We start from the raw sequence: 26,448 nt of genomic DNA, 5'->3' as shown, positions 1-26,448 counted from the left end.
TAGTTTCAATCAGCAGCACCTGAAATCAAGGGATCTCATCCCTCTTTTACAGTAGCAGACCTGTTTAAAATACAGAACAAGAAGAACTGCTCTCTTTTTATACCTAAAATCTAAATGGAGAGTTGTGACTAATGGGGGAGTTAGAAAGTTCTGGTTCCAGCCATAACAGATTTTAAATAGATTGGATATGATATAGATCCGAAGTCAAATATTTTTCAATCTATATCATTCAAAATGGTCATCAGGCCATAGTCACTCACTACCTAGATATGGGGAGGGTAGCTTAAGCCCTCATGCAGAGGCCTCCCCTCCCCGCCAAGTGTGCACCCCCACCATGCACCAGCCAGCCCTGAGTTCAGCAGCAGCAGCAGAAAAGCACTGCTGAGGCATACTGAGCACTGCTCAGGCATAGCTTTCAAGGTGAATTTCCAAAACCTGAATGCCTTTCAAGTGTCTTCTAATGAATTTATTCTTCAGGCTGTATATTCACAGGCAGATGTGACTTGGGGGCATGTTCCTTAACACCACATCTAGTTCTTTAACACCTTTTTTCAAAAGTATTTGGCTAGACTGACAAGGTGACAGATACACTGTCAGCATCATCAAGGGTCATTTTTAATATCATAAACTTGTTTCTGAAGCACTTCAACATGTCACCTGGGAGACTGTGAATAGCTGACTACAAAGATGTGAGGTCCCCTTGTCTATATCCCTCAATACTTCATCCCCGAATGCCAGTGATTACATCTTCAGATTTCCTCAGGACCTTTCTCATAGGTGGGGAGCTGATTCTTAAACCACCATTCACCATAAGTCTCCTTACAGAAAGTTCTGCTCCTGGGCTCTTCACCATTTGATTTCAACAAAACCCCAGAGCTACACAGAACATAGACACACAGCTGCATAATGACTATGCTCTTAAATCATTAGCTCAGCCTAGCAATTAGCTGTCCACTTATGAAATCACCATGAGCACAAATATCAGCACAAGTTATCTAGACAATGCAGTGCTTCTTTTGATGTCATGGGTAGACAGGTTAAAAGAAACAGCTTTAGCACATTTGACTTTGTGATAAACTTTTGGGTCATCTCTCTCTCTCTTATTCTCAAATAAAATCTTTGTTGTGAAGGAGTACATTGTTATTTGTTGTCTGCTAATGTAGTTACTGTCATGTATGTTTGACCATTTCTGAGTAAGTTGCCACGTTTTTCTTCTGAATCTACAAGATGGTGGCAGAGCCTGGTCCACAGCAACATTACAAAGGAGAGGGTTCCTCTCTGATAGGGTCTCTAAGCCTAGATTTACCATAAAGCACATACACACATGCATGCACACATGTGTACATGTATACTCAGCATTCTCCAATGATTTGAATCAAAAAGTGTTACAGGGCAGGGTGAGGGGCATCCTGGGACCTCCAAATCTGTCTGCTCTAAATGAGTTTTGCTATCCACTGCATAAAGACAAACATACTCTTAGTGCATAAGAAGGAACTTTAACACAATTAGTATGCAATAGACAGAAGAGAAGGGAAAGAATAGATAAAATAGTTTTCACATGAAACATCCCAAGTTACTCATCCTCTCATGGGTAAATGCCCAGCCAAACAGGGTTGGCCACTGAGGCCCAAAAGCTTGCCACAAGTCTAAGGCACCTTCTGGTCGGGACCCATAGGAAAGGGGCATAAGGGTCCAGGCAAGTCTGGGAAGAAAAGGGTAAAATCAAAACCCAAGTCACAGTAAAGCCTGCCATTGTCAGCCTCCCCATGGGTCTCTCACTCATGTCTCTTCTAAGTGTCTCCTTCCATGTCCCCTAAATCCCTGGTACAAGTCCCAGGCCAAGAAGCAAACACAGCTTCTTCACATGTCTTGGCAACTTGTGTCTCCTCCAGGTCTTCTTCTTCATCTCCTCCCTTCGTTCTCCCTGTCTTCTTCAGTTTCTCCTCGCTGCTCAGTTCTACACTTCCTTGGGTGGGGCCGGGAACCTGGAACCTTCCCTTTCCTTGGGGATTACCTTGTTACAAAAGGATAGTGTGCTGGCCTCCCTAGCAGCCACTAGGATCCAGACCTATCAATGTCTTGGACCATCCAGAGGACCTAGCTGGTCATCCAGGAGCTCTACTGAAATCTACATCTTGTGGCAAAGGGATATAGGATGGCTCCAAATCTTCAGGCTTGAAGACATGTATTTTTAGACTCTTTTACCCTTAAGCATCTGCTTTGTATTTTCCTCTTTCTGAATGATCAATGAGAAGCCATATTGACAGAAAAATTTCTTGTAAGTTGAATCTGCTTTACACTAAAAACATCTGCATTAAAGATTTAAAAAAAAAGGATCTTAATAATAATTGTCTTTTTTTAAAAAAAGATTTATTTATTTATTTATGCACAGAAGAACTGGGGTGTCAGCCAGAGGTGCACGGGGTGAGAGAATTCACCAGAGACAGAGTGGGGAACAGAACAGGCAGACTGACCAAAGTACACTTCTGAGGAGCGCACCAGGCAAGACAGGAGAGGTCTGCTGTGCCATATGTGGGTGAGCTCCCTGGCTGTAACTGAACTCAGGCCACAGTGGTGATAGCACTGAGACTTAACCCCTAGGCCACCAGGGACTCACCCCCTCCAATGTTTGTCTATATGATGTCAACAATCACGATGTGTTAGATGGCCAGATTTTTTTCCCTTTCAATTTTGACCATGTGGAACTTTTGGAAGTGGGTGGGTAGTAGATGGGAAATAAAAACCGACACATTCTATTTTTTTTTATTGTGGTAAATATGTATAACATAAAATTCACCATTTTAAACATTGATAAACAGACTGTTCTATGGGTTTAAGGGCATTCGTGGTCTCATGCAATTATCACCACCATATATCGCAGGACTTTTTCATTTTCCCGTGCTAAAACACCCATTAAACTAAATTAAACTCCCAATTTCTTCCTTCCCTCAGCCATGGTAGTCACCATTGCACTTTCTGTGTCTATAAATTTAACTGTTTAAGGTATCTCATATAATTATATATTACATATAATTATATATTATTTGTTCTTTTGAGGACACATATATTATGTTTTACTTGACATACTGTGTCTAAGGTTGACCCACATTGTAGCATATGCCAGTATTTCACTCCATTTTAAGGCTGAGTAATATTCCATTATATATTCATTCATCGACTGGTAAGATATTTTGGTTGTTTCTACCTTTTGGCTATTGGGAATAATGTTGCTATAAACAGGAATGTATGACTACCTCTTCCAGTTTCTATTTTATGTAACTCTATGCTTATGTAACTCTATGCTTAATTTTTAAAATTTAATTAATTTATTTTTAACTGACGTAATATTGGGGTGCCCCATCAGTATGACCACCACAGAGCACCCACCGCCAACTCACCCATATTTCACCACCACAGACCAATATGCCTTCCTCCCTCCCTGTTCTTCTCCTCTCCTAGCCTCTCCACCACTTGGTGTCTCAGCTCTGTAATCAGCTATCAAGGGTTTTTCAGCTTGTCTTTATCCATTAATTTATATTATATTATATTATTAATTTATATTCCACATATTAGTAACACCATCTACTATTTATCTTTCTCCTGACTTATTTCACTTAGCATTATTCTTTCAAGTTCCATCCATTACTACAACTGGCATGAGTTTACCTTTTTGATAACCGAGTAGTATTTCACCACATCTTCTTGATTCCCTCCTCTGTTTTGGGGCACTTAGATAGTTTCCATAGTTTAGCTATAGTAAATGTGCTGCAATAAACATAGGTGTACAAATTTCATTTTGAATTAGTGTTTTTAAATTTTTTGGATAGATGGGTAGGAATGAAATTACTGGTTGAATGGGAGATCCATTTATTGTTTTTTTCTCCCCCCCCCCATTTTTAATTTTTATATTTTTACAATGTTGTTTGCTTTTTGCAATGTTTGATTTCTCTTCTTGGCTGTTGTCCCCATAAAATTACCACCACCAAGACATCTTCTTGATCCAGTCATCTGTTTTTGGGTATTTAGGTTGTTTCCATATTTTAGTTATTGTAAAGAGTGCTGCAATGAAACATAGGAGTGCAGGTTTCCTTTTGAATTAAAGCTTTTGTGTCCTTTGGGTAGATTGCTAGGAGTGGAATTTCTGGGTCATACGGTAGATCCATTTTTAGTAATTTGAGGGTCTTTCACATAGCTTTTAATAGTGGTTGGACCACTTTGCATTTCAACCAGCAATGTAAAAGGGTTCCTTTTCCTCTACATCCTCTCCAGTAATTGTTGCTGTTAGTTTTTCTTAATGTAGGTCATTCTTACTGGTGTGACATGATATCTTATTGTGGTTTTGATTTGCATTTCCCTGATTATAAATGGTGCTGAGCATTTTTTTTTCAAGTGCCTCTTGGAAATCTACATTTCCTCTTTGGAGAAGCGTCTTATCAGCCCTTCTGTCCAATTTTTTTTTAAGATTTATTTATTTTTATACAAGAGCTGGGGTACAGGCCAGAGGTGCTGGAGGGGAGAGGATTCATCAGTGACAGAGCGGGGAGCAGAACAGGCAGACAACTGAAATACACTGCTGAGGGGAGCAGTGGGTGTGACAGGAGAGGTCTGCCATGCCATATGGGAATCTCCCTGGCCAGACGGGAATTGAACCCACTCTTATGAGGCTGTGGACAGATTCACAGCACTGCGCTCAACCCACTGCGCCACCAGGGAGGCCCTCTTCCATCCAATTTTTGACTGCATTTTTTATTTTGTTTTTGTTGAGTTGTGTAAATCTTTTACATTAGTCCCTTAAAAGTTTTGTGGAGTGCAAATAATTTCTTATCATTTGTGGGGTGTCTGTTCATCTTGGTTATTGTCTCTTGTTGTACAGAAGCTTTTCAGTTTGATGTAGTCCCAGCTGTTTATCTTTTCTTTCATTTTCTTTGCTTAGGGGGATGAATCTTTAAAGATGTTTCTGAGATGTATGTCATGAAGTATTTTGCCTATCTTTTCTTCTATGTATTGTAAGGTTTCAGGTCTTACATACAGGTCCATTATCCATTTTGAGTTGATCTTTATGTATGGTGTGAGCTAGTAATCTAGTTTCATTCTTTTGCATGTAGTGGTCCAGCTCTCCCATCACCATTTACTGAAGAGACTGTCATTGTTGCAGTGCATATTCTTTGCTCCTTTGTCATAGGTTAGTTGTCCATACATGTGTGGCTTCATGTCTGGGTTTTCAATTTGTTTCTATAGGTCTGTGTGTCTATTTATTTTTCAGCACCATACTGTTTTAATTATTATGGCTTTGGAGTATAGTTTGAAGTCTGGGAGTGTAATGTCTCCATTCTTCCTTTTTCTTGTCAGGAGCACTTTGGCTATTCAAGGTTTTTTGTGGTTCCATATGAATTTCATCAACATTTGTTCTATCTTTGAAGCATGCCATTGAGATTTTTATTGCAATTGCACCAAATCTGTAAATTGTTTTTGATAGAATGACTATTTTGATCATGTTAATTTTGCCAATCCATGAGCAGGGAATGTCTTCCCATTTCTGTGTATCTTCTTCTATTTCTTTTGTCAATGTTTTGTAGTTTTCTTTGTATAGGCCTTTGTATAGGAGGTAAAATCCTTTGTGAGGTTTATTCCCAGGTATTTAATTTTTTTTGGTACAATTGTGAATGGGATGTTTTTCTTGATTTCTTCTTCTTCAGATATATTGTTTGCATATAAGAAGGCTACTGATTTTTGTGTGTTGATTTTGTTACTTGCTACTTCACTAAACTGGTTTATTGTTTTAATTAATTTTTCTACGGAGTTTTTAGGGTTCTCCATATATATTATTATATCATCTGTGAAAAGTAATAGTTTTACTTCTTCTTTCCCTATTTGGATTCCTTGTATGTCTTTCTCTTGCTTAATTGCTCTAGCGAGGACTTCAGTATTATATTGAAAAGCAGTGGTGAGAATGGACATATTTATCTTCTTTCTGATCTTAAAGGGAAGGCTTTTAGTTTCTCACCATTAAAATATTGGCTGTAGGTTTGTCATATATGGATTTTATTATGTTGAGCTATGTTCCTTCTATTCCAAAAATTTCAAGGACTTCCATCATAAATGGATATTGGACTTTATCAAATACTTTCTCAGCATCTATTGATATGAATACATTGATATGAATACCTGGTTTTGGTTTCTTCTTTATTCAGCCTTGGGTATAGTTTTAAAACTTTGTCCATCTCACCCAGATTGTTGAAATGGTTTGCATATAACTTCATAGTAATCTCTGATTATCCTCTGGATTTTTGCTGTGTCTATTGTAATTATTCCTCTTTCATTTGTGATTCTTTTTGAATTGTCCCCCTTTTTTATCTTTGTGAGCCTAACTAGTGTCTTGTCTGTTTTTTTCAAAGAACCACCTTTTGTTTTCATAAATATTTTGGATCATCTTTTTATATTTCTATTTATTTCTTTTGAATTTTTATTATTTCCTTTTATTTTACTGTTTTTTGGGTCTTTTGTTGTTCTTTTTCTAGTTTTTTGAGATGGGAGATTAGGTTTTATTTGGACTCTTGTTTCTTTATTTGGGTCTATTGCTATATACTTTCCTCTTATACTGCTTTTGCTGTGTCCCATATATTCTGGAAAATTGTATCTTCTTTGTCATTTGTCTTGATGTATTTATTAATTTCTTTTTTGATTTCTTCATTGATACAGTGGTCTTTCAGCAGCATGTTCTTTATTCTCCATGTAATGGGCGAGGTAGGGTCCTTGCTTTCTTTTCATTGTTGATTTCTAGTTTGATGCCTTTATGGTCAGAGAAGATGGTTTAGTATGTTTTTGATCTTCGTGTATTTGCTGATATTTGTCTGGCGTCCCAGTAGATGATCTATCCTGGAGAATGATACATGTGCACTTGAGAAGAATGTGTATTCAGTGCTTTTTTTTTTTTTTAAGATTTATTTATTTATTTATACAAGCACTGGGTGCAGTCAGAAGCGTGGGAGGGTGAGAGAATTCACCAGAGCGGGGAAGAGAACAGGCAGACTGACGAAATACACTGCTGAGGGGAGCAGCGGGCGAGGCAGGAGAGGTCTGAGCACCATGTGGGACCCTCGCCCAGCGGCTGGGGATCAAACCAGCACTGCAGAGGCTGCGGGCAGCTTTGCAACCCAGCGCTCAACCGCTGTGCCACCAGGGGAGGCCCTATTCAGTGCTTTTTGAATGCAGTGTCCTATAGATGTCTTTTGGCCCATGTGTTCTATGTCTTTGTTTAAGGCTTTTCCTATATTTTGTCTAATTGATCTGTCCTTTGGTGACAGTGGGGTGTTGAAGTCTACCACGTACATATTTTCTCCAATGTCTTTTTTCAGATTTGAAAGTAATTGTCTAATATATTTTGGTGCTCCTTCATTGGGTGCATAGATATTGATTAGTATTATAACTTCCTGGTGTACTGTCCCCTTGATGATTATGTAGTGACTATCCGTGTCTCTTGTTACCTTTTTTAGTTTGAAGTCTATTTTATATGATATAAGTGTGGCTACCCCTTCCTTCTTTTGGGGGCCATTTGCTTGTAGAATTATTTTCTAGCCCTTTATTTTTAATCTATGCTTATCTTTGGCTCTTAGGTGTGTTTCCTGGAGACAGCACAAAGTTGGGTTCTGTTTTCTTATCCAATGAGGCTACTCTGTGTCTTTTAACTGATGAATTTAGTCCATTTACATTTAAGATCATTATTCATACATGAGTGTCTATAGTTGCCATTTTGTTTATAGTTTTATGTTTGTATTCCTTACCTTGTTCAGTTCTTCCAGTTCATTCTTCTGTTGGTTTATATTTTAAGGCTTCTTGTAATATTTCTTGGAGTGGGGGTTTAGTAGTAGCAAATTTCTGAATGTTTTATTTGTTTGAGAAGGTCCTTATTTTTCCTTCATATAGGAAGGAGAATTTTGCAGGATAAAGTATTCTTTTTTTTTCAAAGACTTATTTATTTATGCATACAAGAACTGGGGTATAGATCAGAGGTGTGGGGAGTGAGAGGATCCAAAGACAGTGGGGAACAGAACAGGCAGATCCACTGAAAGACACTGCTGAGGAGAGCAGTGGGTGAGGCAGGAGAGGTCTGCTGTGTCATGTGGGTCACCTCCCTGGTGGGGGATCGAACTTATGCTACAGAGGCTGTGGATGGCTTCATAGTGCTGTGTCTTAACCCCTTGTGCCACCAGGGAGGCCCCAGGATAAAGTATTCTTGGCTGGAATATTCTATCTTGGAGCTTTTTAAATATGTTGCTCCATTCTCTTCTTGCCCATGGTGATTCTTCAGAGAAGTCTCATGTCAGCCTAATTGTTTTTCCTTTATAAGTTATCTGTTTCTTGCCCCTTGTCATCTTCATTATTTTTCCTTTGTTTTGGATGTTTGGAGGCCTATTACGTGTCTTGTAGTTAGTTCTCCTATCATTGTGGTAATTCAGTGTTCTTCTAGCTTCCTCTATTTTCTGTTTTCATTTCCTTCTTCATATTCAGGAACCTCTCTTTAATTATTTCCTGGAATATGTTCTCAGTTCCTTTGTCTCTCTCTTCCCCTTCTATAATTCCTATAACTTATATTTTCTTTCCTCATGGTGTCAGATATTTCTCAAAATGTGTCTTCATTCTTTTTCCTTTGTCCATCATGTTCCTTTGCTTTTTTTGGTTCTTTTTTTATCTGTATCTTCGAGAGTATGATTCATTCCTCCATTTCATCACTTCTATTTTCATTGCTTTCTGCAGAATTCTCTGTCAGGCAGAGAAATTCTTCCATGTCAGTGTTGAGTTCTGGTGGCTGATTTTTTTTTTTTTTGTGGTGTGTCATTCCCCAGAAGGCTTGCTTGACTTTGTATTTTTCATTTTCACTGTTGTTTGCTTTCGAATTTGTTCTGCACCGTGGGCCACTGTATCACTGGTGCTGGTGGACATCTCTTAGGGGTGCTTGTATTGGGATATTGGGGACTCGTGGCCTGGCCAAGTCTGGTTTTGTTACACCCGACTTTGCAAGGACTGTGATGCTGTGGATAGGCTGATGAGCGCTAGCCCTGAAGATAACTAGGTCTCTGTATGCTGCTGGTTTTTTCCTCAATGTGCACATCCTTTTTTTAAATTTAAATATTCCCCATACAATTGCAACCCCGATTTTGACCCCAATCTCTCCTCCCCCCACCAAAGAGTGTCTCTGGTTCATAGTTGTTTGTTGATTTTGATTTTTTTCTTTCTTATAGTTATTCTTTTTCCTGGTCCATATTTAGGTTTTCTAGATTCCTGTTATGAGTGAGACCATGTGGTATTTTTCTTTTTCTTTCTGGCTTATTTCGCAGAGCATGATTGCTTCCAGTTCCATCCATGTTGCTGCAAACTGCGTGTGTTTATCTTTTTTGATTGCTGAGTAATATTCCATTGTGTATATGGACCACATCTTCTTGATCCAGTTATCTATTTTTGGGCATTTGGGTTGTTTCCAAAGCTTAGCTATTATAAATTGTAATGCTCTAAACATAGGGGTGCAGGTGCTCTTTGGAATTGATGTTTCTGTGTCCTTTGGGTAAATACCTAGGAGTGGAATTGCTGGATCATATGGAAGCTCTATCTTTAGTAGGTTGAGGAATCTCCACACAGCTTTCCATAGTGGTTGGACCAGTTTGCACTCCCACTGGCAGTGCAGGAAAGTTCCTTTCTCTCCACATCCTTGCCAACATTTGTTGTTGCTAGTTTTTTTAATATGTGCCATTCTCACTGGTGTAAGATGGTATCTGATTGTAGTTTTGATTTGCATTTCCCTGATCGCAAGTTATGTTGAACATTTTTTCATATGCCTGTTGGCCATTTGTATTTCCTCTTCAGAGAAGTTTCTTTTTAGCTCTTCTGCCCATTTTTTGACTGGATTATGTTCTTTGTTTTTGTTGAGTCTCATCAGCTTTTCGTAGATTTTTGTTACCAGTCCTTTATCATTAGTGTTGTGTGCAAAAATGTTCTCCCAGTTGGTGGGGTTTCTCTTTGTTTTTGTTATTGTCTCTTTTGCTGTGCAGAAGCTCTTTAATTTGATGTAGTCCCAGCTGTTTATCTTTGCCTTCACTATCACTGCTTTGGGAGATGCATCTGTAAAGATGTCTTTGAGGTGCATGTCATGTAGTGTTTTGCCTATATTTCCTTCTATATATTTTATGGTTTCTGGTCTTATGTCTAGTTCTTTAATCCATTTTGAGTTGGTTTTGTGCATGGTGTGAGGTCAAGCTTCATTCTTTTGCATGCAGCGACCCAGTTTTCCCAGCACCATTTATTGAACAAACTTTCTTTGCTCCAGTGTATATTCTTTGCTCCTTTGTCAAAGATTAGTTGACCATAACTCTGTGGGTTTATTTCTGGGTTTTCTGTTCGGTTCCATTGGTCCATGTGTCTGTTCTGGTTCCAGTACCATGCAGTTTTGATTTTTATGGCTTGGTAGTATAGTTTGAAGTCTGGGAGAGTGATGTCTCCATTCCCTTCTTTTTTTTTTCAGGAGGGTTTTGGCTATTCGGGGTTTTTGGTGGCTCCATATGAATTTCATCAATATTTTTTCTGTTTCTTTGAAGAATAACATTGAAATTTTAATTGGAATAGCATTGAATCTGTAAATTACTTTTGGTAGGATGGCCATTTTGATAATGCTAATTCTTCTGATCCATGAGCAGGGGATGTCTTTCCATTGCTTTGTGTCTACTTCTATTTCTTTTAACAGTGTTTTATAGTTTTCTTTGTACAGGCCCTTTACTTCTTTTTTTGGGTTTGTTCCTAAGTATTTGATTTTTTTTTGTTTCAATAATAAAAGGAATGGTTTTCTTGATTTCTTCTTCTTCAGATTTACTGTTTGTGTATAGGAAGGCTACTGATTTTTTTCATTGATTTTGTATCCTGCCACTTTATTAAACTGATTGATTAGTTGAATTAGTTTTTCTGTGGAGTTTTTGGGGTTCTCTATATATAATATCATATCATCCGCAAATAGTGATAGTTTGACTTCTTCCTTGCCTATTTCGATTCCTTGTATATCTTTCTCTTGTCTTATTGCTCTGGCTAGGACTTCCAGTATTATGTTGAAAAGCAGTGGTGAGAGTGGACATCCTTGTCTTGTTCCAGATCTTAATGGGAATACTTCAGTTTTTCACCATTGAGAATGATATTGGCTGTGGGCTTGTCATAGATGGCCGTTATGATGTTGAGGTATGTTCCTTGTATCCCGAGAATTTTAAAGGCCTTTATCATAAATGGTTATTGTACTTTGTCGAATGCTTTCTCAGCATCTATTGATATTATCATATGGTTTTTATATTTCTTTTTGTTTATGTGTTGGATTACATTGATTGATTTTCGGATGTTGAACCCTCCTTGTGTCCCTGGAATAAATCCTACTTGGTTGTAGTGAATTATCTTATGGATGCATTGTTGGATTCTGTTTGCAAGGATTTTGTTGAGGATTTTTGCATCATTGTCCATTAGGGAGATTGGCCTGTAATTTTCTTTTTTTGTGCTGTCTTTGTTGGGTTTTGGTATTAGTGTAATGTTTGCTTCGCAGAACGTATTTGGTAGTATTCCTTCTTTTTCAATTTTTTGAAAGAGTTTGTGTAGGATAGGCACTAATTCACTGCTGATTGTTTGGTAGAATTCATTTGTGAAGCTGTCTGGGCCTGGGCTTTTGTTTTGGGGGGAGTGCTTTGATTACTGCTTCAATTTCGCTTCTTATAATTGGTCTGTTTAGTTGTTCTCTTTCTTCTTTGTCCAGCTTTGGATGATTGCATCATTCTAGGAATTTGTCCTTTTCTTCTAGAGATGTTGTTAAATTTGTTTGCATATAAGTGTTCATAGTAATCTCTATTATTCTTTTGATTTTTACTGAGTCTGTTGTGATTTCTCTTCTTTCATTTATAATCCTATTTATACGTGTTTTCTCCTGTTTTTCTCTTTGTGAGCCTGGCTAGAGGTTTGTCTATTTTGTTTACTTTTTCAAAGAACCAACTTTAAGTTTCATTGATCTTTTGGATTGTTTTTTTAATTTCTAATTCATTTATTTCTGCTTTGATTTTTATTATTTCCTTACTTCTATTGGCTTTTGGGTTTTTTTGGTTGTTCTTTCTCTAGTTCTTTGAGATGTGAGGTTAGATTGTTTCTTTGAGTTCTTTCTTGTTTGTTGATGTGAGCCTGCATTGCTATATATTTTCCTCTTATTTCTGCTTTTGCTGCATCCCATACATTCTGGAAAGTGGTGTCCTCCTTGTCATTCAACTCAAAGTATTTTTTAATTTTCTTTGATATCCTCATTAGTCCAGTGGTCTTCCAGCAGTGTGGATTTCAATCTCCATAAAGTGGGAAGGTTCCTTGTTTTTTTTCCATGATTTATTTCTAGCTTGATGCCTTTATGATTTGAGACGATATTTGGAATGATTTTGATTTTCATGTATCTGTTGATGTTTGTCTTGTGGCCCAATATTTGATCAATTCTGGAGAATGATCCATGCGCACTTGAAAAAAATGTGTACTCAGATTTTTTTGGGTGCAGTGTCCTATAGATGTCTTTTATTTATTTATTTATTTATTTTTTCAACTTTTACAAACTGTTTATTTTCCATTAACCTTATTTCCACTTTCTGTTCAAGTCTCTGGAAGAACAGCTTAAGACCACTCAGTGGTTGTTCCCACCCATTCAGTGGCTTGAGCAGTGGGAGCTGCAGACCAGTTTTCAGTGGCAGGCTGGACGCTCCAGTCTTCAGTAGGGAACTACTGGATAGGTACAGAGGGCACCTGCACGCCTTCAGACCAGTCTGCCCCTTCAGTCTGAGTAGCAGTAAACTCAGGAGCTGGAGCCATCCATTTGCCCTGAAATTCCTCCTTGGTCACAGCCTTTTCAGCAGCAGCCTCATCTTCCTTTTCAATCTCTTCAGGATCTCTGTAGAAGTAGAGATCAGGCCTGACCTCCCAAGGGTGTTCACGGGAGATGGTGCCATGCATGCGTAGAACTTCCCGGGCCAGCATCCACCACATGAAACCCACTGAGTGAGCTCCCTTATTGTTGCAGGGGATGGCAATGTCCACATAACGCAGAGGAGAGTGTGTTACACAGAGCAATGGTAGGCAGGTTAACATAGGATGCCTCTGTGAGAGGCTGGTGGTCAGCCCTGGGATCGGTAACCACCAAAAGTCTTGGCTCCCGGAAAGCTACCTGGATCTGGTTAGTGAAGGTCCCAGGAGTGAAGCGGACAGCAATAGGATTGGCTCCAGTGGCAGCAGCAAACTTTAGCACAGCTCACTGGCCAGTGTTCCTGGACGATATGACACTGACATCAGCCGGATTTTCAATGGCAACAATGGCACGAACTGCCAGCAGGAGCTTCTCCCAGGTTCTCTTCAAATTTATGATATAGATGCCATCACTTTTCCTTTTGTAGATGTACTGTTCCATCTGGAAGTCAAGGTTGGTGCCACCTAAGTAGGTTCCTGTTGCAAGGAATTTGAGGACATCCTCCTCCTTCATTTGCAGGACATCGAGGACTCCGGACATTGTGAAAGTTTCCCTTTTAAGTTACAATGGGAGCCCAGAACAACTCCATATGGACCCCTCTCTTGGCAGCGCAGAAAGGTATAGATGTCTTTTAAGTCCATGAGTTCTATATCTTTATTTAGGGCTCTAGTGTCTTTGTTTATTTTTTGTCTCGTTGACCTGTCCATTGGTGAGAGTGGGGTGTTGATGTCTCCCACTATATATGTATTTTCTTTAATATCTGTTTTCAGAGCTGATAATAATCGTCTAATATATTTTGGTGCCCCTTATTTGGTGAGTATATGTTGATGAGTGTTATATCTTCCTGATGTATTATCCCCCTTGATCATAATGTAGTGTCCATCTATGTCTCTTTTTACTTTTTTTTAATTTGAAGTCTAAGTCTATTTCATCTGATATAAGTATGGCTGTTCCTGCCTTCTTTTTTGGTTCATTTGATTGTAGGATTGTTTTCCACCCTTTTACTTTCAGTCTGTGTTTATCTTTTGTGGTTAAATGTGTTTCCTGGAGACAGCAGAAGATTGGATTTTGTTTTTTAATCCAGTCTGCTACTCTCTGTCTTTTTACTGATGAGTTTAATACATTTACATTTAGAGTTAATATTGATATATTGGCATCTGTGTTTGCCATTTTGTTTGTCTTTTTTGTGATTTTATTCCTTGCTTTATTCTGTTCTTCTTGTTCATTCCTCTGTTTGTTTTGGCTTTAGGACTTCTGTAGAATTTTTTGGAGTGGGGGTTTAGTTGTAATGAATTTCTGGAGCTTCTGTTTGTCTGAGAAGGTCCATGTTTTTTCTTCATAGAAGAAGGAGAGCTTTGCAGGGTAAAGTATTCTTGGTTGGCATTTGCTGTCTTGAAGTTTGCTGAATATGTTATTCCATTCTCTTCTTGCCTGTAATGTTTCTCTGGAGCAATCAGAAGTTAACCTGATTGGTTTTCCCTTATAAATTATGTTTCTTCCCCCTTGTCAGCGCCATTATTTTTTCCTTGTCTTGGACTCTTGCAAGCTTTACTATTAGGTGTCTTGATGTAGCTTTCTTTTTATTATGGTAATTGGGAGTTCTTCTCACTTCTTTTATGTCGATATTCATCTCCTTTATCATGCTTGGGAAGTTTTCTTCAATTATCTCCTTGAATAATTTCTCAGTTCCTTTGTCTCTCTCCTCACCTTCTGGAATGCCTATAACTCTTACATTTCCTCTCTTTATGGAGTCTGATAATTGCCTAAGAGTCTCCTTATACTGCTTCCTTTGCACTTCTCTCTCCATTTCTCTTTTGGCTCTTTTTATTTCTGTATTTTCTATAGTACTGATTCATTCTTCCATTTCATCGATCCTGTTTTCATTGCTTTTCCCAGAGTTCTTTATCTCTTCTAGTAATCTTTTAAAAAGCATTTCTTTTCTTTCCTTTCTTAAGGTCTCAATTTCATTCTTCTGTTCAGTGATTATTTGTCTCAACTCATTTTTTTCCTTTTTGTTTTCTTTCTTTCTTTCAGGATCATTATTAATTGTCTATCTGACAGGCCGAGAAGTTCTTCCATGTCATTGTTGAGCTCTGGTGACAGTGTTTCTTTTTATGGTGTGTCCTCCTGCTGGCTTGCTTGGTTATTTATATTTTTTCTTCTCCCTGTTATTTGCTTTCTAATTAGTTCTATGCGTTGGGACATTGTGCCACTGGTGTTGGCGGGCATCTCTTTGGAGTGCTCCTTTAGGGGTGTTGGAAACTGTTTACCAGATTGAGACCAGCACTGGTAGGCCAAAACTCCACCAGGGTATTGATGCTGTGATGCTGGGCTCTGTCCTTTACAGTTCCCTCCCTCTGTATTTTTCAGTTCTAACAGGGAATCAGCTAGTTGGTGATTTAGTTATGGTCACGAGGTGGCACCAGAGATCCATACTTGCTGACCTGTGCTTTTTCCCAGTGGTTCTCTGAGTGGTGGAGGGGGTACGCAGGGGAGAACCTCAACACAGGGGCTCTTATTCAAGCCAGGTGCTGTGTCTGCCCTGTGTTCACCAGGGGGGTGTGCCTGCAGCTGTATGCATCCCACACCCTGAAGTCTGCACTCTAGTTTTCAGTTCCAGGGCTATGAGATCCAAAACGCTGGCTGTCACCCTGTACAGTGCCCGCTGCTATGGCACATCCCACGCCCTGGATCCTGTGCCTAGCTCTCAGTTCGAGGATGGTGAAAGGTCCATGCAGGAAGCCAGAATGCAGGAGCCAACCAGGAAGCCCACCTGGGGGGCAGGAATGGGGATACCTGCCTGGAGGACTCAGACAATGAGCCTCCCCCCTCCCACTACGAGTCTCATCTCAGACAAAGAACCTCTACCTGCCCTACAAACTTTTCCCACCACACGAGCCCAACTACCCACCTGACCTCTCCTCACCCTATAAAACCCTGCTTCCCCCTAACAATGTGCGCGACTCCACTGACCCCCGCCTTGGGTCTGTGAGATCCGCCCGGGAGCAATAAACTTTCCCTTCCCCCCCCCCAAGGAAACTTGGCCTGGCTCTTCTTTACCACGCCGAACCTTTCAGATGGGGTCTTGCTCCACGCCTTATTTCCCTCCTTACCCCCGTTTGCGTGGCCCACCCTCTCTCAGTGCCTGAGGGTGTTCTTGTGATCCCTGGTAGTGTTGGTGATTTTTTTCCTGGTCACTAGGTGGCGACAGAGATCTTTCCTAGTGTCCTTTGGGAACTGTTTTTAAGCCCGTGGGTCCCGGGGAACAGAGTGGGAGTGGCATGGAGAGCCTCAACTGCGTGGGGGTGCTGTGTCTGCCTTGTGCCCCACCATCGCGGGGAACCCACGCCCTGAATTTTGTGCCCCGGGTCTCAGTTCCCAAAGCCCTCAGGTCTAGGATGCAGGTTGTAGCTCAGTTCAGTGTTCGCAGAAATGGCGCCTTTTGCACTCCACTCCTGTGTCCGGGCGCCTGGTTTCTGATTACTCAGTGAGGGACATTCACCTCAGTGAGGGCCCCCACGCATCTCCCTGCAAGCCTAGGTCACAGGCGTGGGACCTGGGCAGCCCCGATCTGCATATGCTTTTCAAGTGCACCCCTTTTCCGCACAAGCTTACTGGCTGGCCTTGGGCTATTTGTAGGTCTCCTGGGAGTCTTTATTTTTCTCCAATGGCTCCTGGAGCTGTTCGCTCACCTCGGGGAATCCTGCCTAGCAGCTAATCTGCTACTTGCACATCTTAATTTACAATGCTGGGCGGAGTTGGTGCAGGAGCATAGGGGTTCACACAGACTCTAACACTGTGTGTGAGCTAAAAGACACTCTCCCAAGTGGTTGCTGCTCCCTGTGGGGGCTGGGCTCTCCTTCTGTCTTCCTGGCTTTACTCACTTTTCCAAACAGGGTGTGTGGGTGCACAGGGGTCGCTGTCCTCCAACAGCTGTGTGTAGGAAGGTGGGCGCTCTCCTGGTCTTGCTGCTCACCTTTGCTTGCTGACCCTTCTAAGGCTACACCTTTGTGTGAATCCCAATCACCCAGCACAGTGCCCAAACCTTAGTGCATGCTCTGGGTTCATCAATGTCTGGTTAACAAAGCTTTTCCTGGGGAGCAGATACTGGTGTTGCAAGATGTCCAGCAGCTGCCTTGCTAGATTACTCTCTTCACTGAACTGAGAGCCACCTTCCATTTTTAATGTTTTGAGACATCTTCACACTGCTTTCCATAAGGGCCTGAGCAGTTTGCATTCCCACAGCAGTGCAGGAAGGTTCCTTTTTTTCCACATCCTTGCCAGCCTTTGTTGTTTCTGGTCTTTTTGATATGGGGCCATTCTCACAGGTGTGAGATACTATCTCTCACTGTGGTCTTGATTTGCATAAGTGATTGTGAACTTTTTTTTATGTATCTGCTGGTCTTTTGAATGTTTTCATTGGAGAAGTGTCTGTTTAGTTCTTTTGCCCATTTTTGATTGGATTATTTTCTTTGTTTTTGTAGAGTTTTAAGAGTTCTTTGTATATCTTTTATATCAGTCCTTTGTCAGATATATGGTATGAAAATATATTCTCTTATTCAGTAGGATTTTTTTTTTGTTTAAGTTATGTTTCTTTCACTATATAGTAATTTTTCTGTTTGATGTAGTCCCAGCTGTTTATATTCTGTTCTGTTTTCCTTGCTGTTGGGGATGAATCCCTAAAGGTATCACTAAAGTTTATGTCATGAAATGTTTTACCTGTGTTTTATTCTATGTATTTTATGATTACAGGTCTTACATTCAAATCTTTGATCCATGTTAAGTTGACTTTAGCGGATGGTGTGAGATTGTGGTCTAGTTTGATTCTTTTGCATTCAGTTGTCCAGTTTACCCAACACTATTTATTGAAGAGGTTATCTTGTTCCGGTATATATTTCAATGCCTATCTCAAAGATTAACTGCATGCCTATCTCAAATATTAACTGTATATATATACACACACACACACACACACTCTTATATATATATGGGTTTATTTCTGGGCTCTCAATTCTATTCCATTGGTCTATGTGTTTTTGTTCCAGTACCAGGCTGTTTTAATTATTATGGCTTTATATTATAGCTTAAGGTATGGAATGATACCTCCATTCTCTTTCCCCTTTGTCAAGATTGATGTTGCTATTCAGGGTCTTTTGTAATTCCATATGAATTTCAATAGTGTTTGCTCCAGTGCTTTGAAACAAGCCACTGATATTTTTATTGTAATTGCATTGAATCTGTATATTTCTTTGGGTAGAATTGTTATAGAGCAACCCCGATATTAAACGGGTTCCTGGCTGTGGGTCCTCACCTGCGCGCTTTAAAGGGACTTATGAATACTCTACTACAGACACACGCAAAAGGGTTAATAAAAGGTTTATTTACAAGAGAAAAAGAAATAAGGAAAATGTACAACTCAGGGAGAAAATAGGGAAATAAAGTCTTTAATGCGTCCTACCCGATCCGACGACCTGGAAACCCAAAGTCACTCTCAGAGCTGGCCGGACACTGCGAGCTGGCTGAGAGCCCAAAAATGGAGAGACCCCCCAAAGCCCACGTGTCTGCCTTTTTGTATCCACCTGGCTGCTTAACCCCACCCTCAGGTCCCAGCCACCTTCCCTTTGATGGTGATGGGATTTGGAGTTCCCAGTGTCTTTGGCTTTGACCTGGGGTGGGGGTGGAGTCCACAAAGCCTATATGGAATTTGCTTTGGGACATCCTTTTCCCCCTAACAGAATGGCCATTATGACAATGTCCATGAGCAGGGAATATTTTTCCATTTCGTTGTGTCTTCTATTTCTTTCAACAATGTCTTACTGTTTTCTTTGTATAGATCTTTTACCTCCTATGTTAGGTTTACTCCTAGGTATTTATTTTTTTTAATTGGTGTAATTGTAAATGTGATAATTTTCTTAATTTCTTCCTCTTTTATTTCATTTTTGTGTATTGGAATTAACTGAAATATGTGTGTTGATTATCTACCCTGCTGCTTTGCTAAAGTGATTGTTTAAATTAGTTTTTCCATGTAGTCTTGGGGGTTCTCTATGTATATTATCATGTCATCTGCAAATAATGACAGCATTACTTCTTTCCCAATCTGGATTCCTTTTATATTTTTCTCTCATCTAATCACTCTAGCTAGAACTTCCAATGCTATGTTGAATAGCACTGGTTAGAGTGGATATCTTTTGTCTTTTTTATACCAGATTTTAGTGGAAAAGTTTTCATTTTTTTAACACCATTGAGAATGACATTTAACTATGGGTTTGTAGTAAATAACTTTAAAAAAATTACATTAAGGTATGATTTGTTTATTGCCAGTTTTTAAAAAGGGTTTTCAACATAAATGGATGAATCTCATTAAATGCTTTCTCAGCATCTATTGATATGGTATTTATCTTTCTTTTTGATGATGTGGTGAATTATGTTGATTGATTTTCAGATGTTAAACCATTCTTATGTACCTGGTGTCAATCCCATTTGGTCATGGTGTATTATCCTTTTAATGCACTGATGGATTTGGTTTGTTAGGATTTTATTCAGAATTTTAATGCCTGTGTTTGTTAGGGAGATTGGTCTGCAATTTTCTTTTTTGTGTTGTCTATGGTTTTGGTACTAGAGTAATGTTGGGGTCATAACAAGTATTTGGAAGAATTTCTTTTTGGGGGAAGAGTTTGAGCACAATTGAAGGTTTGGTAGAATTCATTTGTGAAACCATCTGGTCCAGGACTCTTGTTTTTTGGGGAGTTTTGATTAGTATTTCATTTTCCTTACTTGTGATTGGTTTGTTCATGTTTTCTATTTCTGCCCTATTCAATCTTGAATGACTGTATAATTCTAAGAATTTGTCCATCTACCCTAGGTTATGGTATTTGTTAGCACATAGATGTTCACAGTAATTTCTAATTTTCCTCTGAATTTGTACAGCATCTGTTATGATTTCTTGGTTTTTGTTTTTGAATTTACTTATTTGAAATTTCTCCCTTATTCTCTTGGTGAGCTTTGCCAGAGGCTTGTATATTTTATTTACATTTTTTCAAAGAATAAGGTTTTGGTTTTGATGATCTTTTAGACTGTCTTTTAAATTTCTATTTCATTTGCTTCTGCTTTGATTTTTGTTAGTTCTGTTCTTCTATTGGCTTTTGGATTTGTTCGTTTTTCTTTTTCTAAATCCTCAAGTTGAAAGAGAAGGTTATTTATTTGAGCTCTTATTTCTTGATGTGGGGCTATATTGCTATATAGTTTCCTCTTAGTATTGCTTTTGCTGCATCCCATAAGTTTTGGATGGTTGTGTGCTTGTTTTCATTTGTTTTAAGGTATTTTATAATTTCCTCCTTGTTTTCCTCATTAACCTAGTGGTCTTTCAGTGGTGTGTTGTCCAGTCTCCATATATTAAAAGATTTCCATGCTTTCTTTTGATACCTTTGTGATTGGAGAAGATGTTGGGATTTCAATCTTCATGAATTTATTGATCTTTGTTTTGTGTTCCAGAACATGGCCTATCCTGGAGAATATGCCATGTGCACTTGAGAAAAATGTATATTCTACTTTTTGGGGGGTGATACTCTGTATATGTCTACGAGGTCAAAGAGATCTAATCTCTATTTAAGGCTTTTTTTTTATAGATGCATGTTTTATTTGTTTGTTTGTTTGTTTGTTTGTTTGTTTGTTTATACATGCACTGGGTACAGTCAGAAGCGCGGGAGGGTGACAGAATTCACCAGAACCAGAGCGGGGAGCAGAGCAGGTAGAAGAACCAAAGTACACTGCTGAGGGGAGCAGTGGGTGGCAGGAGAGGTCTGCACACCATGTGGGACCCTCCTCCAGTGGCCGGGGTGCAGCCGGGGATTGAACCGGTGCCGCAGAGGCCGCGGGCAGCTTCGCAACCCAGAGCTCAACCACTGCGCCACCGGGGAGGCCCTATTTAAGGCTCTTTTATCCCTCTTTATTTTCTGTCTAATTGATCTGTCCATTGCTGAGAGAGGGGTGTTGAAACTCCTACCACAAATTTGTTTTTTCCAATGTTTATTTTCAGAGTTGATGGTAGTCGCCTAATGTATTTTGGTTTTGATGATCTTTTAGACTGTCTTTTAAATTTCTATTTCATTTGCTTCTGCTTTGATTTTTGTTAGTTCTGTTCTTCTATTGGCTTTTGGATTTGTTCGTTTTTCTTTTTGTTCATTTGGTGTATATATGTATCAATATCTTCTTGATGTATTGTTCCCTTTATCACTATAGAGTGTCCCTCCCTGTTTCTTTTTATCTTTTTTTAAAAAGATGTATTTTGTCTGATGTAAGTATGGCTGTCCCTGTCTTTTTCAGGGTCCCACTGGTTTGTAGGATTGTTTTCCAGCCCTTTACTTTGAGCCTAATTTTGTTTTTGGAGTTTAGGTGTGTCTTCTGGAGACAGCAGAAGGTTGGATTACATTTGCTGATTTAACTAGATACACTGTGTCTTTTAATTGGTGTGTTCAGCCTATTTACATTTAAAGAGATTATTGATATGTGATAGTTTGTTCTGCCATTTTATTCTCAATTTTTGTGGGTTAATTTGTTTCCTTATTTAGTTATGTGTAGGTTTTTTGGTTTCAATGTGCCTATTCCTGTCAATATTTATTGGAGGAGTGATTTAGTGTTTCCAAACTCCTTGAGCTTCTGTATGTCTGAAAGGCCTTTATTCCTCCTTCACATATGAAGGAGAGTCTTACAGGACAGAGTATTTTTTCTCACTATTCAAATGCCAATCCATTTTCTCCTAGCTCATAGTATTTTTTCAGAGAAGTCTGATGGCTGCCTATCGGGGGTACCTTTATAGGTTATCTGCTTACCCCCCTTGCCAGTATTCTTCAGTATTCTTTCTTTGCCCTGAATTTTTGGAATTTTCACTAGTATATATCTTGCTGTCAAGGCTGGGGTTCTTTTAGCTTCCTGGATTTGCAGATTTATTCCCTTCTTTAGGCTCAGGAAGTTTTCCTCCATTATTTCTTTTTCTTTTTCTTTTTTTTTCCTTCAAGATTTATTTATACAAGCACTGGGTACAGTCAGAAGCATGGGAGGGTGAGAGAATTCACCAGAGCCAGAGCGGGGAACAGAACAGGCAGACCGACAAAATACACTGCTGAGGGGAGCAGCAGACACTGCAGGAGAGGTCTCTTGTGCCATGTGGGACCCTTGCCGTTGGCCAGGGATCGAACTGGTGCTGCAGAGGCTGCAGGCAGCTTCGCAGCCCAAAGCTCAACCGCTGCACCACCAGGCTAGGCACCTTCATTATTTCTCTAAATACATTTCTGTTCCTTTCTCTCCTCTGCCTCTGGTATAGCTATTACTCTTATTCTGCCTTTTCTCATGGACTTGGATGGCTCTTAGAGTGTTTCTTCATCTTTTAAAATTTCATTTTTCTTGTTCTTTCTCTACCAGGATTCTTTGTACATTTGCATCTTCAGTTACACTGACTCATTGTTCCACTTCATCTATTCTTCCACAACTTTCTCTTGAGTTTTTCATTTCCTGTATTTCTCTTTTGAAATCCTGAAACTGCATTTTAATAATAGCTCAAGCCTCATTTTCTGTCTTCAGGTTATTGATTTCATTTCTAAGAACGTTCATTTCTTTGAATTCCTTATCACTACAATTCTAAACTCTGTATCTGATAGGGAGAACACAGCTTCCATGTCTGTGAATTGGTTATTTATTCTTTCTCTGTGTTGTACTTTTCTCTTGGGGACTTATGTTGCTGTTTTTTGTTTTTGTTTTTGTTTTTGCTTTTTTGTTTTTTTCTTCTGCCCATTATTAGCTTTGGATCCCAGATGCTGTGTGTGGGGCTTCCTCTGGGTACGGCTCCTCCCCCCTTACTTTCAGGGTTCTCACCTATCTGCTGAATTGCTGGTCGAGGTCTCATATGTGGTTGTGAAGCCTTTGGCCACTCTGGCTCACTCCTTGATGTGGGTGTGAGGGTGTGAGGTCTCACCTTTTTGTGTAGATTCTGGTGGGGATGTCATGGGAAGTCACAAGGTCTTTCTAGGTGCAAGTGGGTGCAGGGTAAGGTCCCAAAGAGTGGTGCAAAGTGTATGCTGGTCTGGCAGGTGCCAGCTGGATCCTCTGGGAGGTTGTAAAAAAGCCTCTGGGTGCTCTGATACCCTCCCTGATATGGTTCTGGGGCTTCATGGGCCCAAGAAGGCACTGGTAGCCTCTCACAGTAAGTCATAGAGCCTCTGCATTTCTAGGTGAGGACTGGTGGGATCTTGCATAAGGTTGCAAGGTCTCTGGCCACTCTGGTACCCTCCTGATGGGGCTCCAGGGTCTTACTGTTGTATGCTTAACTTTTTAAGGAATAAATCTTATTCTTTATCTTGTTTTCCACAGTGACTGTACCATTTTACATTCTCACCAGCAATACACAAGTGTTCCACTTGTTCTACAATGTAGCTAACACTTGCTATTTTCTTTTTTTTTTTTTTATAATAGTCATCCTAGTGGGTATATTGTATTATCTAATTATGGTTTTGATTTGCATTTCCTTAATAGTATATTAAATCAGCATACTCCAGATAACAGAATCAGTAGGTTTTGTGCTGTTTGCACACATCCAGAAATAATGTTTTATCAGTCCTCTGTGCATCCCTTAGTAGAATCAAGTTGACACAAAAAAACTAGTTACTACAATTAGTGATACTGGGTTCTTCTCATGTGCTTATTGGTCCTTTATGCATCTTTTTTGGATAAATGTCTATTCAAGTCTATTGCCTGTTTTTTTTTTTTTAATTAGGTTATTTTACATCTGTAGGAGTTCCTTATATATTCTGGACATTACTCCTTATCAGATATATGATTTACAAATATTTTCTCATTCCATGAGTTCCCTTTTAATTCTCTTGGTAGTGTCTTTTGACAAGCAAATGTTTTTAATTTTGATGAAGTCCAATTAATCTTTTCCTTTTGCTGCCTTTTTTGTTGTTATATCCAATCATTGCCAAATTCAGTGTCACTAAATCCCTCCCCCCCACTATTTTCTTCTAAGAGTTGATAGTTTTAGCTTTTACATTTAAGTTTTTGATCTCTTTTTTTTATAAATTTTAATTTTTTTAAAACAATATTTGCTTCCCCCCATCCCCTCAGGTTGAGTCCCCATGGAATTTCCTTCCCCAAGGCACCTGTGTACCACCACCACAGTCTCCTGCTCTCCCCCTCCCTCCCTCTGATCCATCTCCCTCCCCCTACCCCACAGCCTGTCTTTGATTCATAATTGTCTGTTTTTGCTTTGCTGTGTTTTGTACTGTTACTACCTTTTTTTACACTGATGTTTTATTTGGTTCCCCCATATTCCTGTTATAAGTGAAACCATCCGATAATTTTCTTTTTCCTTCTGGTTTATTTCACTGAGCATAATTCCTTCTAGCTGTAAGACATACATTGCAATAACATGTTTAAAGACTCACCACCCAAAGCAGTGATAGTGAAGGCAAAGATAAACCCTGGGATTACATCAAACCGAAAAGCTTCTGTACAGCCAAAGAGACATTAACCAAACAGAGAGACACCCCATTGATTGGGAAAAAATCTTTGCACTCCATTCAAGTGATCTCTTTTTTGAGTTAATCTTTTTGTATATGACACAGATAAGTGTTTGAAGTCATTATTTAACATATGGATTCCCAGTTTTCTCAACAACATTTTAAAAAAGACTACCCTTTCTCCTTGAACGGTCTTGACACCCTTGCTGAAAATCATTTGACCATGTATAAGAGAGTTAATTTCTGTGCTCTATTCTATTCCATCATTCTATTTTCTTTCCTTAAGCTAATATACACTGGTTTGTTACTGTAGCTTACAGTAAGTCTTGAAATAAAAACTTTGAACTTCCAAACTTGCTTTTTCAATTTATTTTGGCTATTTAGGTGTCCCCTTTAGACAGCATATGAATTTTAAGATGGACTTTCCTATTTCTGTAAAATTCACCATTAAGATTTTGATAAGGAGTGCACTGTAGCTGTAGATTGCTTGAGTAGTGTTAAATTTTTGGCAATATTCCAATCCATGAACACAATAAATCTTTCCATTTATTTATGTCTACTTAAATTTTTTTCAGCAACATTGTAGATACTTGTACATATAAGTCTCTCTCTCTTTGGTTATGTTTAGTCCTCAAGATTTTACTATTTTCGATAAATTCTTCTGTCTTGACTAATTGTTTTCTTAATTTCCCTTTTTTTGGATTGTTCATTGTTATTGTAAAGAAATGCAACTGACTTCTGCCTGTTGATTTTGTATCCTGCAACTCTGAATTTGTTTATTAGTTCTAACAGTTTTTGTCTTATTTTTTGCTTGTGGTGGAGCAATTAGAGTTTCCCACATATAAAATTGTGCCATCTGTGAACAGATATAATTTTACTATTCCTATTTAAAGGATAACCTTCCTACTGATTTTGAGAACAGACCTTAGCACAACATGCCACTTTTGCAATCTGGATTATTTTGAGCTTAGATCAATGAAAGCCTTGCAGGCTCATAAGAAAGTTTTACCACTCCTTTATATACCTGAAGAATGAAAACTGGAGCTCCTACTCTGAGTTAGGTTTATCACTAGAAATAACCCATCAGAGAAGCCTTTCTATATGGCAGGACAAATATTTAATTACAAAGCATCTGGTCTTTGTCATAAGAGTCACTACCTCCTTGTCATGAGACTCATTTTTCACTCCTTGAAGCCCCAGGCATCTGCCCCACTTCGTAACTCAGGATATATACCCTCATTATTCCTCACTGACCTTGGAATAAGACCTTATGTCTATGTAGACTTCATGTGTATATATAATTAAATTTGTTTACTAATTTGTCTGATTTAATTTGATCACACAAACAACACAAGAAAAACTCAGAGAGATAGAGAGAAATTATCAAAAATCAAAAATAAAGGAAAAAATTTGCAGGAAGCAAGGAAAAAATAACCTAAAAAGTCTCTTAAATTATGCTCTCCCTGGACTTCAGCCCATACACTCTCTAGGCAAAAAAGAGCATATTCACAATGCTAGAAGACAAGAACTCCCAACCAAGAATGCTCTCTATTCTGTATAACTATCATTCATGTATGAAGGTGAAATATAGGCTTTCCCAAACCAACAGAAAGTAATGGAGTTCATCTCCACCACACCAGCTCTTCAAGAAAAGAAAAAAAAAAAAAAAGGAAAAAGAAAATTAAAAAATTGCAACATAAATTCCTGAGCAAAATAACAACAGGAATAGAAAATCAGAAGCATGAACACCAACAAACCACTAAAGGGGAAGAAGAAATGGATAGAACCTGAGTAGTTAAATGTTGGAGAGCAAACATGAGCTCATAAAGGACTTAAGACATAGTAATTTAAGTAAAACCCCCCTGGTAATTACTAACCCAAAATCCAGAATAGAGGCCCACGGACAAAGAAACAAGAACATTGATAGAAATA

At 39.0% G+C, this 26,448-nt stretch overlaps 1 protein-coding gene and 1 pseudogene across 3 annotated transcripts in view; both read right to left on the bottom strand.

The window, feature by feature from the left end:
• LDLRAD4 (low density lipoprotein receptor class A domain containing 4) overlaps nt 1-26,448 on the bottom strand; it is a gene marked incomplete at both ends in the record, with an annotated part of 57,995 nt that overhangs the window by 1,859 nt on the left and 29,688 nt on the right. The window lies entirely within an intron of this gene.
• On the bottom strand, nt 12,333-13,546 carry LOC311182904 (small ribosomal subunit protein uS2-like; annotated as a pseudogene). The gene has a single exon. The product of its transcript is annotated as a small ribosomal subunit protein uS2-like (transcript).

Source organism: Talpa europaea (assembly GCF_964194135.1).
Source record: "Talpa europaea genome assembly, chromosome: 13".
NCBI classification, from domain to species: Eukaryota; Metazoa; Chordata; class Mammalia; order Eulipotyphla; family Talpidae; genus Talpa; species Talpa europaea.
This window is presented reverse-complemented; position numbering and strand designations above follow the sequence as displayed.